Genomic DNA, 16,507 nt, shown 5'->3' with positions numbered 1-16,507 from the left:
ACCAAATTCTTCTTGGTTGCTTAGTGCTGGCTGTATAGCACATTTCTATTATTAACTCAAAGTATTTTCTGGAGCAAATGTACTTTCAGGTTCCATTAGTACATGCTCATCTCAGATACCTGATTGCTGCATAAAACATTTTGGTTTTGCTTGTCTTCTTGTATTTGCTGAGCCCTGTCTTATTCCCTCTTCTGGCACTGTTTGTGGGGTCTGAGCTGGATCAGCCTTTGGCCACGCACGATTGCTGGTGCTTGTCATGTTGATGTTCTCTGTCAGCCACTGCTGCCAGTGCAGAGGGCAGGGATTGCCTGCAGTGTCCTCCCCCTGGCTGTGACACCCTTTGCTGAGGCCACTGTGGTTGCACCCTGAGCACAATAACCCGGTGAAGCTCTTCCATGGCACGTGGGCACTGGCAAAAGGCACTTCCAGAATGAGAACTGGAACACCCAGCACCAGTGAGCCCCTGGTTCAGGGGGTTTGGCTGTGCCAGTGCACCCTGGCTGGAGCAGCTGCCCTGGCTGAATTGAAGGGTCCTTGCAGGTGGTGGCAGGTGTTGTAGAGGCCCCTGTCCCTGCTGGCACATGCCAGGACAGAGATGCAGCACTCGTGGCAGTGATGCTGCCCACCAGAGCTAACTGCCTGTTATAGATGTGTGGTTCAGTTTCCACAGAAAAAAGTTTTGTCTTGTTTATAACCTGCAAGACAAGACAGGCAAGTCACTAAAGGTTTGACAGATGTAGGGCAAGATCCTCACGTGGCAGCAGCTCCAGTCTCTCTCCTTTGTCTCTATTCCCCTGTAAGAGCTATTCCTGACATCTCTAACCAGCAGTATTGGTGAGATACCTCAAAGGTTTTCAGTGAAAGGATCTCAGGTGTTCTTGACACTCCCCTCCATGCAAATTCACTTGCTGCTTTCACTGCTTTCACGAAAATCTGTATTTTATTATAATGCAAATAACAAACTCCTTCAAATATTCATCTCTTCCCACTCACACACTTCCTTTTCAACTCTGTCAATGATTTCTTTTTTAGTCTGTTTTTTTCAATCGAGTTTTGATGCTCTGATAAAGAGCATCAAAGGTCTAGTAATGTGTCAGTGCCTGATTACTATGTCAGAGTACTATGTTAGAGTAAGTCTGTAGAAATTGAACTTTTCTGAAACCTATAATGTATTCTACAGCTTTAAAGGCACTGCAGTTACTTCAGTGCTTTTAGCATTTTCTGCTGGAAAACTAATATTTTATTGGAATAGTTTGTATACAAGCATGAAAATGTTCCTGTGATAAAGTAGCTGAATATTTAAGAATTTCATTACGTCTTTATGTATTACTTCAATGAAATAAGTCTGAACCTGTAACAGGAGTACTGTCAAGGTTTAGATTGTTTGGCAAAGGTAGCACAGAGTTCTGTTGTGGGTACTAGTGGAAGAAAACTTTTTCTTGTCCTTCCTCGCTATCCATTCCAGATTGTATCAACAAAATATCACATTTCCCACTGTGTTTGGTAAAGGGTGCTGTAACATGGAACCTGCATCATCTGGAAAGAAATCTTTACCTCTTGAGGGATGATTATCTGGGTGCAAAAAAGGTGCTCAGATTCAGGCTAAATTAACTGTATCTCCTGGGACAAGTCATCTTTGAATTAAGTCACCTCATTTTCAGTTACATTCTTTGTTCTATTTGTAGTACTTTCATTATAGACATTAATCAGGAAATTAAGAACACAAGCTTCATCTTGGAAGCAGACACAAAACCACCCCAGATAATCTGATATCTAAAGCTTCTGGAGGAAGGTTAAGATAGCATTTCAGCAGCCTTGGTCTTCAGGATTGAAGAATTTAAGACAGACCTTTAAAAAAGGTATTTTCTAATGAGTTTCTTATATCATCATTTTGTGGAATCAGTCTCCATCAATATCTATTCCTTAAAGCTTTGTGCTCAGGGATTAAGTCAATATTAAGAATATGGAGACTCTATCAAAGATAAACTGTTATATTTAACTTTGATGCTGCAATCAAGATTTTCCAAAAAATTGTAAATGGCCCTTGACTAAATGAGACTTATTCAACTGGATGAAATTTAATTTTTGTGTCAGTTGGCAGGATATTAACAAGCTTGAAGCCTTTTCTAATTCATCAACTTTTGGCAGAGTAGTGCTGCTGAAAAGGATTAAGTGCTCCAGCCTCTGCATATGGTGCTGAAGGGAAGAGCTTTACTTAGAGCAGATCAGTAGCTTGTAAAACTATCCTTGTAGAAGAGGTCTGCAAGAGAGGTGGGGGATACTGACCCTATCTGTTGTTCAACATTGAATTATTTGGGACAAGCATCCTTACTACAGAAATGTTCAAATACCCCATAATACTTTAGTGAGTGAAGGAATGTCCCTGGCTGGAGTAACAGAGTGGGGTTTGTTCCCTGGGTGCAGGGAATGGATCCCACTTGCAGGCAGATCCCCCTTTTCGCAGGGATTCCCACCGGCTGGTCCTGTGACTCTGTCAGTGACACAAATCCACCTATGCAGGAAAAACCTGGGGTCCTGTGGCACATAGAAGTGCACTGATTTTTTGCAAATTGAGATGGAAACCTTTTAAACCAATATTAACCATCTTTTTTTTCTACGGTATTGGTTAAAATAAGCAATGCCAGGCTGTGGCAAGTTCTACCACAGCACCAGGCAACTCTCTAATCTTCAACTTTTTTTTTTTTTTTTGTGACATGAAACACCTTGATTCTAGTACAATTAATACAGGAATTATGTTTCTCTGCTATCCTTTACTTCTACAGAGGTTTGGCATCATAACAATCTAAAACATAATCTGTGTATTGAGATTTTGTTCTGTGGTAAGTTTAAAATGTGATTTGAAAACAGGATGAAAAGCTGATAAGTAATACAAGGTGGAATTAAGGAAAGATAAATAATAAGAAAAATAATTATTTCCCATCTCACCATCCATTTTATTAGCTGCCAGCCTCTTTGTCAGTTTGTCACCACAGATTGTTTTCTCCTTTCCTGCTCACTCTCATATTTAAATTGATGGATATTTGTATTGTGCTTGCTGGCACTATCTTATCATTTGTACAATTGCGTAAGTTCCATTTCTGTACATTGATACAGAAAAGCAGCTATAAGTTGCTGTGCCTGCCAAGGCTGACCTTTAGTAAAATTTAAATATCATTTCTGAGCACAGAGAGAAGGAGGTGTTTTAGTGTCTGCACCTTTGGAGAAATGCCACTGTCCCACTGTGGAAGGGGCAGCATGGTGCAGAAGGGATGGAAAAGTTCTTGTACAGGAAATGAGAGCCTCCCCTCCACACCAGCCTTTGCTTTCAGCATGCACATGGTATTTATTCTGATTGAAAGCTTCCCATGAGAAAGAAACCCAGGATGCCTGACAAGTCCTGCCAATCCTCATTTGCTGTTTTCTTCTCCACCTTGTGTTCTGCTTTAGACTGTTCATTGTTATGTGGGTGCATTAGAAGGTGTCTATGAACTGTGATATTCAGTTTGTATTTTTTTCCCATCACATTAAATGGCAGTCTTTTATTGATTATAAAGCTTGTCATACAGTCCTGCTATGCTAGGTCAATTAAATTTTTTTGGTTGCCTTTGTAAACTGAAGACCTCACTTTTAACATCGTGTTTGGAATACAATTTATCTAAATATGTAGATTTTACTTAGTTTAATTTAGGACCGTTGAGGAAATAATATGTTCTGTGTGATGCATTTTTTACTTAAAGATTTCTTTGACTCCACTGTCCCCTGTGTTTTCTCTACTGACAGCATCCAGAAATACCTCCAAAAAATGAAAAGTGAGATATGTTCTCTCCCTGTTTTGCTTGTTCCAGCAAACATTCACTTAGCCAAGTTAACGAAGAGCTCAGCAGCCACACAAGGCTTGTTTATGTTGTTATGGGCTGTCTGTGTAATCACATCCAGAGCCAACAGAAACCTAAAGGAAAAAATTGCCGAGCTGCAGCTGGAGGACTGCAAACAATCCATGACATTTGGTGAAAGTTTAAATTAACATATGTTACAGCAGACAACAAGCAAACAGCTGGGGAATACGACAGCTGTTATCCATAAATAATTTTACATTTTCAGCACCTATATTTATATGAAATTTTACTGGGTAAAGATGCAAATCAGCATTTCATTACTTGACAACGTGACTGCACAGTAGGAAGAGCCCTGGCTGGCTCCAGTGTGTGCCACGTGCTGCACAATCAGCCTCAGGTCCTCCCAAGCTGCCACCTGAAACCCAATGTCTGAGCTCTTAAGCAGTGAAGAGTTTCCGGATTTTCAGAAAGGTTCTCTCTCTACTGATGGAAAAGGGCTGAAATTATATTTTTTGTTCTTCAGCGTTTGTGTTGTTGGGCTCCAGATTGATGTGTGGCTGGTGTTTGTTTTTAGTGTTTGTATTGCTTTCTAAAGTTGGGCAGGGGGCATATTTTACTCTTTAGACAGAGTATTTTCTAGTTATTGCATCTTAATTTTTGTCATTCTTTCTCCCTCATACAGAAAGATACAAACTTGGCAACTGTGTTCAAAATATCTGTTAAATATACACCAGAAAACTCACTCCTGACATAATTCTGTTAGCCAGGTGGGAAAAAGGGCTTCTCTGTTCTTCAGAATTGAATCTTTCTGGTTCAGAGTTCATGTTAAAATAATCACAAGATATAAGATTAAGGATTTGTTTATTCAGCTCCTTACAGACCTGTAATAAATGAGCTTAACTGTGAATTATGGATGCTTATGGAATATTATCTAGTTTTATAGTCAACATTAATACAAAGGTTTCATATTAATTTCTTCCAAGTTTTCTAGCTAACATCTGTTCACTTAAAAATTCTCCTGGGCAACTATACAAATTATAATTGATATTTTCAAAAAGTGATCAGACCTCTGTACAAGTAGCTCAAAGAAAACTTCTGTTGCATCAGTTGTCCAGCTGGGTATTTTTCATTAGAGTGGGTAGAAATGTGGCTTTTGCTATCTAAGAATTTTTAATCTTGCACAGGAAATTTTTTTTCTTTGCAAACCTATACAGCAATTTATGTATTTTAAGTACAAAGGCTCCTATTGGCAGCTGATTATGCTAAGGAAAATATTCACAGGGAATATGTGGAGCTTAAATGCAAACAGATGAATGAAACATGGTCTTTTTATCATTAGCACACTTGGCATATTGCTTTTAAATAGCTCTAATACAGACAGAAGATACATTAAGGAAGCTATTTAATTCAGGCACTTTGCCAAGAATAGGCAATGATGTTGTTTACAGTTTATTAATACTGAATAGAGTGAAATTATATTCAGTTTTAGTATCAGGAGAAAACATGGCTTACTGAAAGGTCAGACAATTGAAAGGCTGCCCAGATTGTACAAAATGCAGAGCTGAGGGTGTGATCTGGAGAAGCACAGTAAAAGTATCAGAAGAGAATCAAGCTGAAAGGAACCTGATCTGCAATTTTCCTCCTGTCTAATTACTGTATCACATTCCTTGCAATGCAAATTATTCTATATGCTGACTCTCTTTAAGCTGAGCAAAGGCCATATGAGAGTAAGTGGAAACTGGAAAAAATAATTGCAACTCCAGGCTGAAAATTGGTGTATCTGACCCAAAATTACTTAGAGGCAATTTGCCATGCCTGGCTTTAACAAAAGTGAGGATCCATTTAAAGCAACCAATTCACAGCAGCAATGACAGAGATTTGCAAAGCTGTACCAAGTTGCCACAGTTACTAGGGAGGAACAAATTGGGTCATTTGTCATTGAAGAGAGTTGTTTTTTTTCCTGCTTGTGATATTTCTTTTCCCTGCACCCTGTGTTGTGAAAACCTGTTACCATCCATCCTCGCAGTCTTCAAATGTGCCCTGGAAAAGCTGGCAGGTTCAGTGGGTCTATCTGGGATACAAAACATTCAGAATAATCCATCACTTCTCCCTTGGTTTTGGTATTTCATTTTTCCCCCCCTTAAGTTGTCCTTTGGTGTCCTGGTAGCTAAAAGTGATAAACTCTAGTTAAATAACATCATTTAGTGACAGAGAAGGCTCCCCATACTGCTTTGTCCTAGAGACAAATGGAGACTTGTTTTTCCATCTAATGGGAAAAACAAACAAAAAATCCTTCAACTGGATGGTTTCTGAGGGAGTTGGGAAGAAGATGACACACACCCCACTGTGTTGCAAGTAATCTCCATATGGGAAAAAAAAGGAGTGATGTGTGAGGAGTGTGAAATTGAAGTCAACACTAACATTTATAAATACACACAGTATTAGTAATGCTAATTTAACCTCTGTCAATACTATCCATTAAAATATTTTGGACAAAAGACTCAAACTATCCTGCTCTTATCTGGGAAGGAATCTTTGTAGCCAAAAGATGTTCTCATATTGAATATAATTTCTTGAATCAAAGATCACGGATTTAAATTGTTGAGATAGATCTTAGCTTCAACACACACTGGTGCCAAACTCTTCTTGCCCCAGTTATTTTAAAGCACAATTTGCAGTAGGGACCTGATGGGAAAATGCCTTTCCTTTTCTCACTCTCAGGACTCATTAATGGCTGCAGTGATTCTCTTCTGGGGAAAAATGGTATTGCTGTAGGGTCATAGGAGCACCCACTAGTAAGGCTGGGGGGATAGTGCTATTTTTTGACTCTGCATCCCAAAAAAAAATATTTTTTTTTTAAAAACCAAAATACTTTAACAGCCTAAAAGTCTTAGTATCACACAAACATTCATAATTCCATGTGTCCTGTGGATACCTGCATAGCCTGAAAAAATGGAGAGTCCTTTCCACGCATATCTGTGTTTCTGCCCTTCCTTTGGTTTCCCTCACTTAATTTCTGTCCTTTCCTGTTCTGATTTTCAGTCTGGGATAATGACAGTGAATTGAAGGCCACATAAAATGGTTTTTATTTATTTTCAAATGAGGAAAAAATGGTGTTCTTGTTTCTGATTTCTACAGCAACAAGAAGAATGTGTCTTGATCATCATTAACCTGACTGAGATGCAAAGTAGCACTTAAATTGTTCCTTCAGCCATTATGTATAACATAAGTGGTCTTCTAGACAGACCAAAAATCGAGTGCATAGTTTATATATCTAGCAGCACCTTGTGAAAGCTCACTACTCTGGTATTCTCAGATGAGTCAGGAGCCAAGTGGTCATTTCAGTGCAGAGAAGTGAGACAACAGAGTGACCACTTAGAATGGTGCAAAAGGATATCATGAACTAAACCTGAACAAATATGAGTGAATGTGACCTTTGATGTGTTTAGCTTTACGATCCTTGGTTAGGGGTTTGCAATCAATGTGCAGTAGGAAATTGAGAATGTGTTGGGTTTCGTCATGTGGAGCTGCATGGTGACAAGGAGGTGTGCTCAGTGAAAAGGAGGATGTTACTGGTCAGAAACACTGGTTAATAGGAAATAGCTACCAAAAGTGCGGGCTCCTGCCCTGTGTGAGAGGAGAGGCCATGTGAAAGAGCAGTAATTGCGTATCTGCCAGAAAAAAATCCTCCCAACAATGAGGAATGCAGTCTGGGAAGGTACAAGTTACTAGGGAATATGGAATTGCTGCTGCTCACAGCTTCTGTCTCCTGCAGGGAGCAGGAAGATTTAGGTAGAATACACTGATGCATGCAAAGGAAAGCCAGCAATTGGCTGGGAAATTAGAGGCCATCTACAACCATTTAACTTTATTAATCAGAGGTGTCAAGCACTGAGGAAAAAATTGTGTACTACAATAACATGGTTGATGGTGACCACTATAATGATTATAAAACTCTTGGAATAACGATAAATATGAAGAAATACTGTAACAATTTCCTTCTCACAAAGTGAGTAACTGTGTGATTAGTGGAGTTGTGTTTTGAAGTTTGAAAGAAATAAATAACTGCAAGTCAGTAGGGAATAAAAATACCTCTTTTACAAAGAAAATTAATTTCAGCAGGCATCTAAAAAGAACTGATCATGTGGGCCATGCAGTCAAGAGCAAGGTTTTTCTTGCTCTGCTGTAGCCTGTAGGTAGTGAAATCTCTGCTCTGAAGGTTGTTACTTGTCACACTAATTCACAATGCTCAATTCTGCTGCTAGCCAGACCAGATTTTATTCTTTGGTCTGGCTAGATTGTTACAGCATCTACAAAGAGTATGTGTCTTTTCTATAGACTTTGAAGAAAAACTCACAGACCCAAAAATCCAAGCAAATTAAGTCTTGACCTTCTTTACAACTCTTTCACAAATGAGAACCTCCTGTGGTGTGGCCTTGGACAGACACTTGGCAAATGTACCCTTGAATATTGGCTCTCCTACTCAAGTATTTGTAAACAAGAAGTGCTACTGTTCACTCACACGCATATTCCAGGGGCAGCACACAACTTGCATTTAATGTATTACTGAATACTGGGATGGTCTCATAATTGCTCTTCCACAGGTCTATACCCTGCAAGTAGATAGTTAAAGAGAAATAACATGATGGCAGCTCTCTGTCCCTAATTCATTTCTTTATGCATCTATTACCACACATAGTTCATCTAATGGCACTGATTAAGTAACTAGCTAATTAGAACAATATAGATTTCCAAAAAAACCCTAACCCCAGACCTGCTAGCCCTTCTGCTCAATAGACAAACGGAAGGAGGTGGGAGCTGCCCTGGTACATCACCAGGGATTCCTCATTTACAACTCTGATACATTTCTATTGCCTGAGGATCTTACCCTCGAGATCTGTGCTTTTCCCTTCAGCAAGCTGACAAAATTCCCCATCTTCCATGTTTTAAGTCAGAAGGGAATGAACTTGGAGAATAATGAGGAGAAAAGGAGGCCCAAAGACAAGAAAAGATAGTAAGGAGGATTTCCAACAACAAAACCCAAAATATCCTCTATGGTATATTTTGGCTAGTTGTTTGTATTACCCTAAGAGTGCACAAGAAATACCCTGACAAGATGGATATCAGTGGAAAGGTGGAACATTTTGCCCATCCTGAAACTTCTCTAGGTTTTTTACTTCTCCAGGGCAGTACTGCCATGTTTTCTTAGAGGGGTAGTTTTGTGCATGTATTTGTACAGGTTGTGCTTAGTGTTCTGACAAGGAGAATACCCCATTTTTTCTCATAATTTGGCCCTTCCAGGGATATTAATACATCTTCTCTTTTCCTGGCTTGGCTGGTGTTGCTGATGTGACTTTAGATCTCAGACTTGTCTTTTGCTTTTGGTATTCCTTTCCTTGGAGAATGAGGATCATTTAAAGTGTTGATGGAGAAGCGGCATCAGGTAGCACAAGCTGCCATTTTGTGCAGTGAAACAGATTCCAGATCAATGATTCAGTCTGTAAAGCAAGCTTGCTGCTGGCCTTTGGGATGAAAGTCATTAAAGACAATGTAAAGAGATGCCCTGAGTATTGCTGCTGCCACCCTGTCCCCCTGTTCCCACTTACTGCTCAGTCTGCAAACACAAACTTTACACCATTGTGTTGGTTACTTTAGTAGAGCAATCTATCATCCCCACACTCTACTTTGTGATACTCCTTTCATAAACTCTGCAAATGAAACTTTGCATGAAATTCCAGATTTCTGTGAGCACTTCACCTTGCTGGACAACATTGAGTTGTTTGTGGTGAAGATCCTCCTCACTTGGTTCATGTAGTGTGGCTGAAAAACAAAATGCTGCCTGCACCCATGGAGCCTGAGGAGCCTTAGGATTAGATCCATCTCATCAGCTTTCAATTCAAGTCAAAACTTCATCCCATCTCAAAGTAAATTTGTTTACAAGGAGAAAAGGGGAGATGGAGATGTGGTTTATTTTACTGTGGAGAGAGAGAGAGCTTGTTAAAATGGTTTTTGGAAAGCGCTGGCCTTTGTGGAGGGCACATGCATCTTTGTGAATCAAACCTTCAGCTTTGAAATTTGGGAGAGGGAGGGCAGCCCAGGATGACGCAGGAGGTTGTATGAGAATGTGATTTTTGCTGATGTAGTTTTCCAAGGCTGTTAAATAGCTTACATTTTTGAAAATCAACAGTTGCGCATATGGATTTTGAATTGTTTCTATTTTTTTACATTATTCTATATCTGCTCTTTGTTTTGGTAGCAATTTGTTTAATAACAATTTTTATTGATTATTGACTGTGGCAAAAAAAACAGACCTAATGAAAAGAATAACTGGTATTTCCTTCAACATTCACCTCAATGGTCTATTCAGTTTTTCTCATTTCCACTTTCTCTTTAAGGATGTAATTCCTAGAAGTCAGGCTTTGATACTGGATCTAGTGTTTAAGAGTTTGTTCTATACAGTGACTACTGGATGATTTCCAATGTGTAAGAATTATGATATTGAAGGATAAAACCAAATGAGTAGAAAATATTATGTGGAGTAAATATAAAAGATGTCTAATCTGGGTTTTGTTTTTTTCTATTTGAAGCATGTGTGACTACAATACTGTATTTGTTCACAACATAACAAGGTATTATTTTGTTACATTTGATCAGCTGTGTTCTGCTTGAGTTACAGTTGTGATTTTCTCCTCTGCATATAAAATAATTTTCCTTTAAGCAAATCTGATATCAGTATGGAAGAACGGGAATTATTCAAATTAGGTTGAAGCACCAAAGCTGGCAAGTGTGTCACAGAATGAAAGAAGGTGCAGGCAGAGCCTGTTTCTGTTTAATGCCAGTGCACACAGGTTTGAAATGTGAGGATGCACTTACTGCCCAGGAAGCTCTGATGAGCTCCTTTTCCCCAGTTATTTTGTGTCGAAGGGCTGCAGCATCTGTGCTGCTCTCCGAGTGTGTGACTGTTTCTCAGTGCACTTGCATAAAAGGGAGGTTTGTTCCCTGGGACAGGAAGGGACCCTGCTCGTCAGGAGGAGGGATGGAAGCATGCTGAAGGAACCTCTATCCAGGCATGTCAAGCGCTCAGCACGTTCTCCCGCTAAGCTGAGTCTATCCCACTGCAGGCTGCAGTGCTAACGGCTCACAACCACAGTGCCACTGAGATCACTTTGTGACTGAGCAATCCCTTTTGTGACTTTCCAAGTCACAATGTCAATTAGGCTGCTTGGATGGGGCACAGAAGTTTTTTACACTAAAAATGGACTTCCAGTTCTGTCTTTTTATGGTTGGAATCCCTAATTAAGGTTCTGCTTTCTTAGAATTAAATGTTAGAAATAATTTCGCTCATGTCTAAGGTGAAAGAAAAGATGAAGCCCAGTTGGCTATTGTGCCATCAAATAAAATCTTAACTGCTATCCATTCCCCCCAGGGGATCAGATGAGAAGTGGAATGACTGAAATTGTTCGTAATCATAATTTGAACTTTGTTTCCTTTTCTATGTATTTAAGCAATAATTTTCTCTTTAGCTTTCCTCATCTCTGCTTTGCCTAATTACTGCACCATTAGTATCTGTTCTTCTTGGCTTCAAACCCCCTCTTATTAAGTTTTTTATGGTATTTCTTTAAGAACACAATTTCCCATGTCTTTCAGAATTATCAGCTGAAACTGTTGTCAGTAATTAGCAGATCAAAAGAGCACAGTGACCTGCATGTGATATTGCAAGTGCTGTGGCAACTGCTGCTGATATTCAGGGTGTTTATTAATTTCCAGGAGTAGTTGTCCTTTCCCAGCCACTATATTTCCTTACTGAAGGCTGTGTGACCAAAAAGGACACAATGTAAGAGACATGGTCCCTAAACTGGTTTGGATTATCCTGAAAGATTCTTCTTCCTAAGTGCCTTTCTTTTCTTGTGCTGTTCTGGAGGGCTTTTCCGTTTCTCCCCAAGTGGAATCTGTTCCAAGAGAAGATTTTTGCATTTTACTTACGAAGAAAAGATGTTAAAATGCTTCTATTTGCCCTCTGCCATGATAAGAATTACACCAGAAAAATGTTGGCTGTTGTAGGAAGCCAAGAATTGTTTTTTCCCAATGGGTGTTCTAGAGAGAAGCAAACTTAAACTATGGGAAAATGGCAATGAACAATATCTGCCTGTATCTAATAGGAACTACTCACTGACCTGATTTTTAACCAGCCAGACCACTCCTAATCCTCTGCATGATCTGAGAGTATCTCTTCATGATGAAGAGTGGGTTATGAGTTAGGCTTTGATACAATTTTTATCCAGGTCACAATTTTACCCCAAAGGTGAGAACAGAGGTTTTACATAACTTTGGCACTGGCTATTTATTTTTCATAGAGAAGAAACATGAGAAAGGATTCTGGGCCTATGTTTTAGGTTCAAGCTAAGAAGAAAATAAGCTTTGGAATAGATAAATTTTGAACTGAGGCAAATAATGTGAGTTTTAGAAGAATGACATTCTAGAAAAGACCAAATTTCAGCTCCTGATAACAAATGCAGCTCCAGCTGCAGAAAGATAGCAGGTAAATAATGGGGTGATGTGCCTTCAGGCCTTAACCATTCTGAAATCACCTTGGTGCTGGTGACTTGGACAGGTGGCATAAGAAATGTGTAGGACAACATTGTTTCTGACCACATGTACTGTGATGAGAGGGTGAGGCTCCCAGTCAAATCAATAAAAAACGAAAAGACATGAAAATGCAAGAACTGGCAGCACATTTTGTAGAGACCAACACAAACTGAGGCCAGGTGCCTGAGCCTTGTGACTGCAACTGTGACAAAGGAGAAATGCCATTTCACTGGTTCATCCTCTGTTTCACTGGCTGTAATGGACAGGAGATAATGTATGTTTAACCCATTGTTTCTTCCTCTTCCAAAGTATTCCTAGTGGTTCTCTTCAGCTGTCCTTCTCCACAGCTGCCAGGGTCAGTCCTCTCCTGTGCTGGGAGAGTCCCTGGAAGTGTGCACACTTTGTCATGGAGGAGTTTGCTTTTGGTGCTTTGCCAGCACAGTACAACTGGCAGATTTATTAGCAAACAGTCTTTGCTGTCAGGCAGAACCATGGGCTACCTTAATTCACTGAAAGTGTCAAGAATTCAATTTGAGAGCTCTTTATCCTGACGTATTCTGACTACATGGTTCCCAGAAGTGGATTCCTACATCCTGCACATCACAGTATGGTACAAAGGCAGGTATTCTGCTGTTTCTTTTAAACACTGACTCACACCTTAAATTTAAAAGTATTTTAAAGTAAAGATCATAAAGAGATGAACTAATGTACTGTAGTCTAACTATTATTTTAAAGAACAATTGTTCTGTGAGCAGAACCTGCTTTCAAAAATGGTTCTTTCCAGGATTTTTACCTTATATTCCCTAACATCTTACTGCCAGTTACAACCAGTTTCCTCTGGTTCTTTCATTATTTCTTGACAATCTCCCCCTTGCAGGAAGCCTATCTGCCTGCAGCATCCCCAGTTCATTTGGCTGGACAAATTGCTGTGGCTCGTTCAGAGCACATGTGTGCTGATTTGCTGGCTCTTATCTCTGAGAATGGGAAAAGATCTTTCCCTCAGCTGAGGCAATAATTTGGATGCCTTTTCAACAGTCAACTGTTTTCATCATATTTGCAGGGGTTTCACACCTCTAAAAGCTATGCCTTTTTAAAAGTGGCCAGGAGGTTCAGGGATTATTAAAGAAACAGCCATATGGAGAGACTGCACAGATTTCCCCTTGTCAGGAAACTGGACAAAATAACATGACTATGAATGAATTTTGGGGCAGGGGAGAATTTTTAATGCTAATCTAAAAGAAGTTTGTTGTTGTGCTTTCAAAATCAAAACTTTCAGAATTGCATGTGGATTTAAAATTCTTGTAGTGATTCATTGATGAGGATAAATGTAGAGTCTTTGAAAGAACTGTCAAAACTTATTTGAGTGAATAACAAGAATTTTTTCATTTTGTGTTTCTGAACATTAAGTAGTGGCTCTTTGATATCCATAGGAGCATGCATATTTTATTTGCCACTGGTATAGGGGAAAATTTATTTTTAAAAATCCTAGTAAAATGAGGATATGAGGGTTTTGGCAATATAAATGTATTGGTACAGAGCAATGTCTTAAACTGCACCAATGGGTTTTATATTGCCAATTGTCTGTCTGGAATAGAAATATTAATATCAGGGGAAGATACAATATTTCAGTGCTAAGAAATAAGAAAGCTTAGCCTTTATGACTTTCTGAAAAACAAAGCAGAGTGATTCACAGCTCCAGAGATTAAGGCAGGAAACAGACACTGGTGCTTTTTAACCTCCTTCCAGAGCACTTGCTGGATGTAATTTCCAATAGGGACTGATGGGTGAACCCATACAAGAAGAGCATGACTCAAAATAAATGTTTCCAAGCAGATAAAACAACTGGCAGTGCCCCACACTCCCATTAGCTCCAGAGACAGCACTCAAAATCCTTTCAAGAAAAAATGTCTATTGCCACAAAATATTATCAAATGGAATGGATCCCCTTTATTACATGGAAAAGATGAAGTAACCTTCTGAATATACTGTATTAAACAAAAAAAAAGGTTGAAATTCATAGAGTGAAAAATTATGAGCTTGGGTTTTTATAAGATTTGAAAGGTCAGGAGGGTAAGCAGATGGCTAGCTGTAGAATTTATTACGCTTTTAGCAATTGTTTTGATGTTCCAGGTGAAACCTTGCAAGCTTATGAAGCTGTAAAATTCTATGACCCTGCATTAAAGTGAGGATTATGCTCATAATATGCATGTGATTTTAGAGATCAATCTATCACACATTTATTGTCTGCCAAAAACTCACAGGATTCAGTGTGATTAATATCTTGAACTACAATTTTTACTATTCTGCAATAGTTCATCCCTTTTTTTATCCATTTTGCATCTTTTTCCTTTATGAAAGTAATACAACCAAGCTTATGATAATGAAATAATACTCTGGTAGTGCTGTGTGACTTTCCAGCAACCTTTCAGTGCTCAAAAATGCCCTGATTTTACAAGGCATGTAAAAAGTTGTGTTCAGTGATGGTTTTTACACAGAATTTCTCAGGTACACCAAGCTATGCTTAGCAGTATTAATAATGAAAGAATGGTAAAAAAATTCCTGGTTTCCTATCTGAGTTTAAGAGCATAAATGCTTTGTTTCTGCCTGAAATAAGTTGTTAAACTTTTTTTCCCAAGACAGCTAATGTGGTTGAATTTCCCATGGTAATAAAGACAGGGTATAGGAAAATTATCAGTGGCTTCCAACTAATGCATCTCGCTGTTGGGTTCAGGCTCCTGTCAGGAGAATACTGACCAGGAACAGCTGGTGGGACAAACAAGGAGGTCACTATTTTCAATATTTTCTTAAACCTAGGAAAGAATACACTGTTTCAGGATTCCCCAACTCTTGAAAGAAATGGCAAGAGCTGTATTTTTTCCTCAGTTGAAAAGGCATGCAAGTTTCACATGCCAGTGGCTCATTTTATGCACATGCCCATGTGCAAAGTCTGTGGAGAAGCCTTACTGCCCTGTTTATGAATTCAGCCAGCAGCTGGATTTGTTCCCTTTTTTGCCAAGATGATCTTTAATTTTTTGTTGATCTTTAATTTGTTTGTTGTGGTTTTGGGCACTGATTGCTGAGCTCAGTTTTGGGTTGTACTGGCAGGACCTCGTTCTGTTTTAATGCCCAGCCACTAGCAGAGCTCTGCCTTGGGCCCAGTCCTCTTGAACATCTCATGAGCAGCTTGCATGCAGGACTTGAAGGGATATTAAGTGAGTTTGCAGATGGTACAAGACTGGGAGGAGCTGTCATCCCCCAAAGGCAGATGAGGCCCTTCAGAGAGGTCTCAACACATGAGAGAGGTGGGCAATCACCAACCATGTGAAGCTTAGCAAAGGCAGCTGGTGGGTTCTGCACCTGGGATGGGGCAACCCTGGATGTACAGACAGACTGGGGAACAAGAGGCTGGAGAGCAGAAGGGGAAAGGTGAGGCGTCCTGGACCTAGGTCCTGCGGGGAAACCCGCCAGTCGCTGGTCTACAGGAGCCCCAGATGACTAAAAGCTCGAATCCACCAAATAGACGGGTTGGCACACGGAGCGCTGCAGTTCTCAGAGGTTTATTCAAGGCAGGAAAAGTTAAAAGGAGCAAAGGGAGACAACCTCTAGAGAGGGGAGCTACCCTGAGCGCCTGAACTCCGAGGTCTGGGTGACCAGAGCCCTCAGAGCCCCCCTCGAAGGAGGGGACAGGGGTTATATCAGGGAGAGAGGAGGCAGGGTTGGTGTACATACATCCAATAGGGTAAGATCTTGTGGGAGGGATAAGGACAGCACAAACCAATGGGAGACAAGGGAAGGAGTGGTTACAAGGAGGGAACCAATAACAGAACTTAGAACAAAGAACCTTCCAGAACCTGGGATGGTACCATTGCTTAACTGACATTAACTGGGGAGGGTACACCAAATGATGGACATAGGGAAAGGCGGGAATCCTATTACCACGCCCCTACACCACAGTAGTTTCCCATGGTAATCCCGGTAGATCTCTTCTGCAACCTCCTCCCACAGAAAGGGACCTGGAGATCCTCATCTGTGGCAAGCTGAACATGAACCAGCAGTGCCTTGGCAGCCAGGAGGGCCAAGCGTGT

Source organism: Anomalospiza imberbis, chromosome 7 (genome assembly GCF_031753505.1).
Source record: "Anomalospiza imberbis isolate Cuckoo-Finch-1a 21T00152 chromosome 7, ASM3175350v1, whole genome shotgun sequence".
Taxonomy (NCBI): Eukaryota; Metazoa; Chordata; class Aves; order Passeriformes; family Viduidae; genus Anomalospiza; species Anomalospiza imberbis.
The sequence above is the reverse complement of the archived record's forward strand: the minus strand, read 5'-3'. Positions refer to the sequence as shown.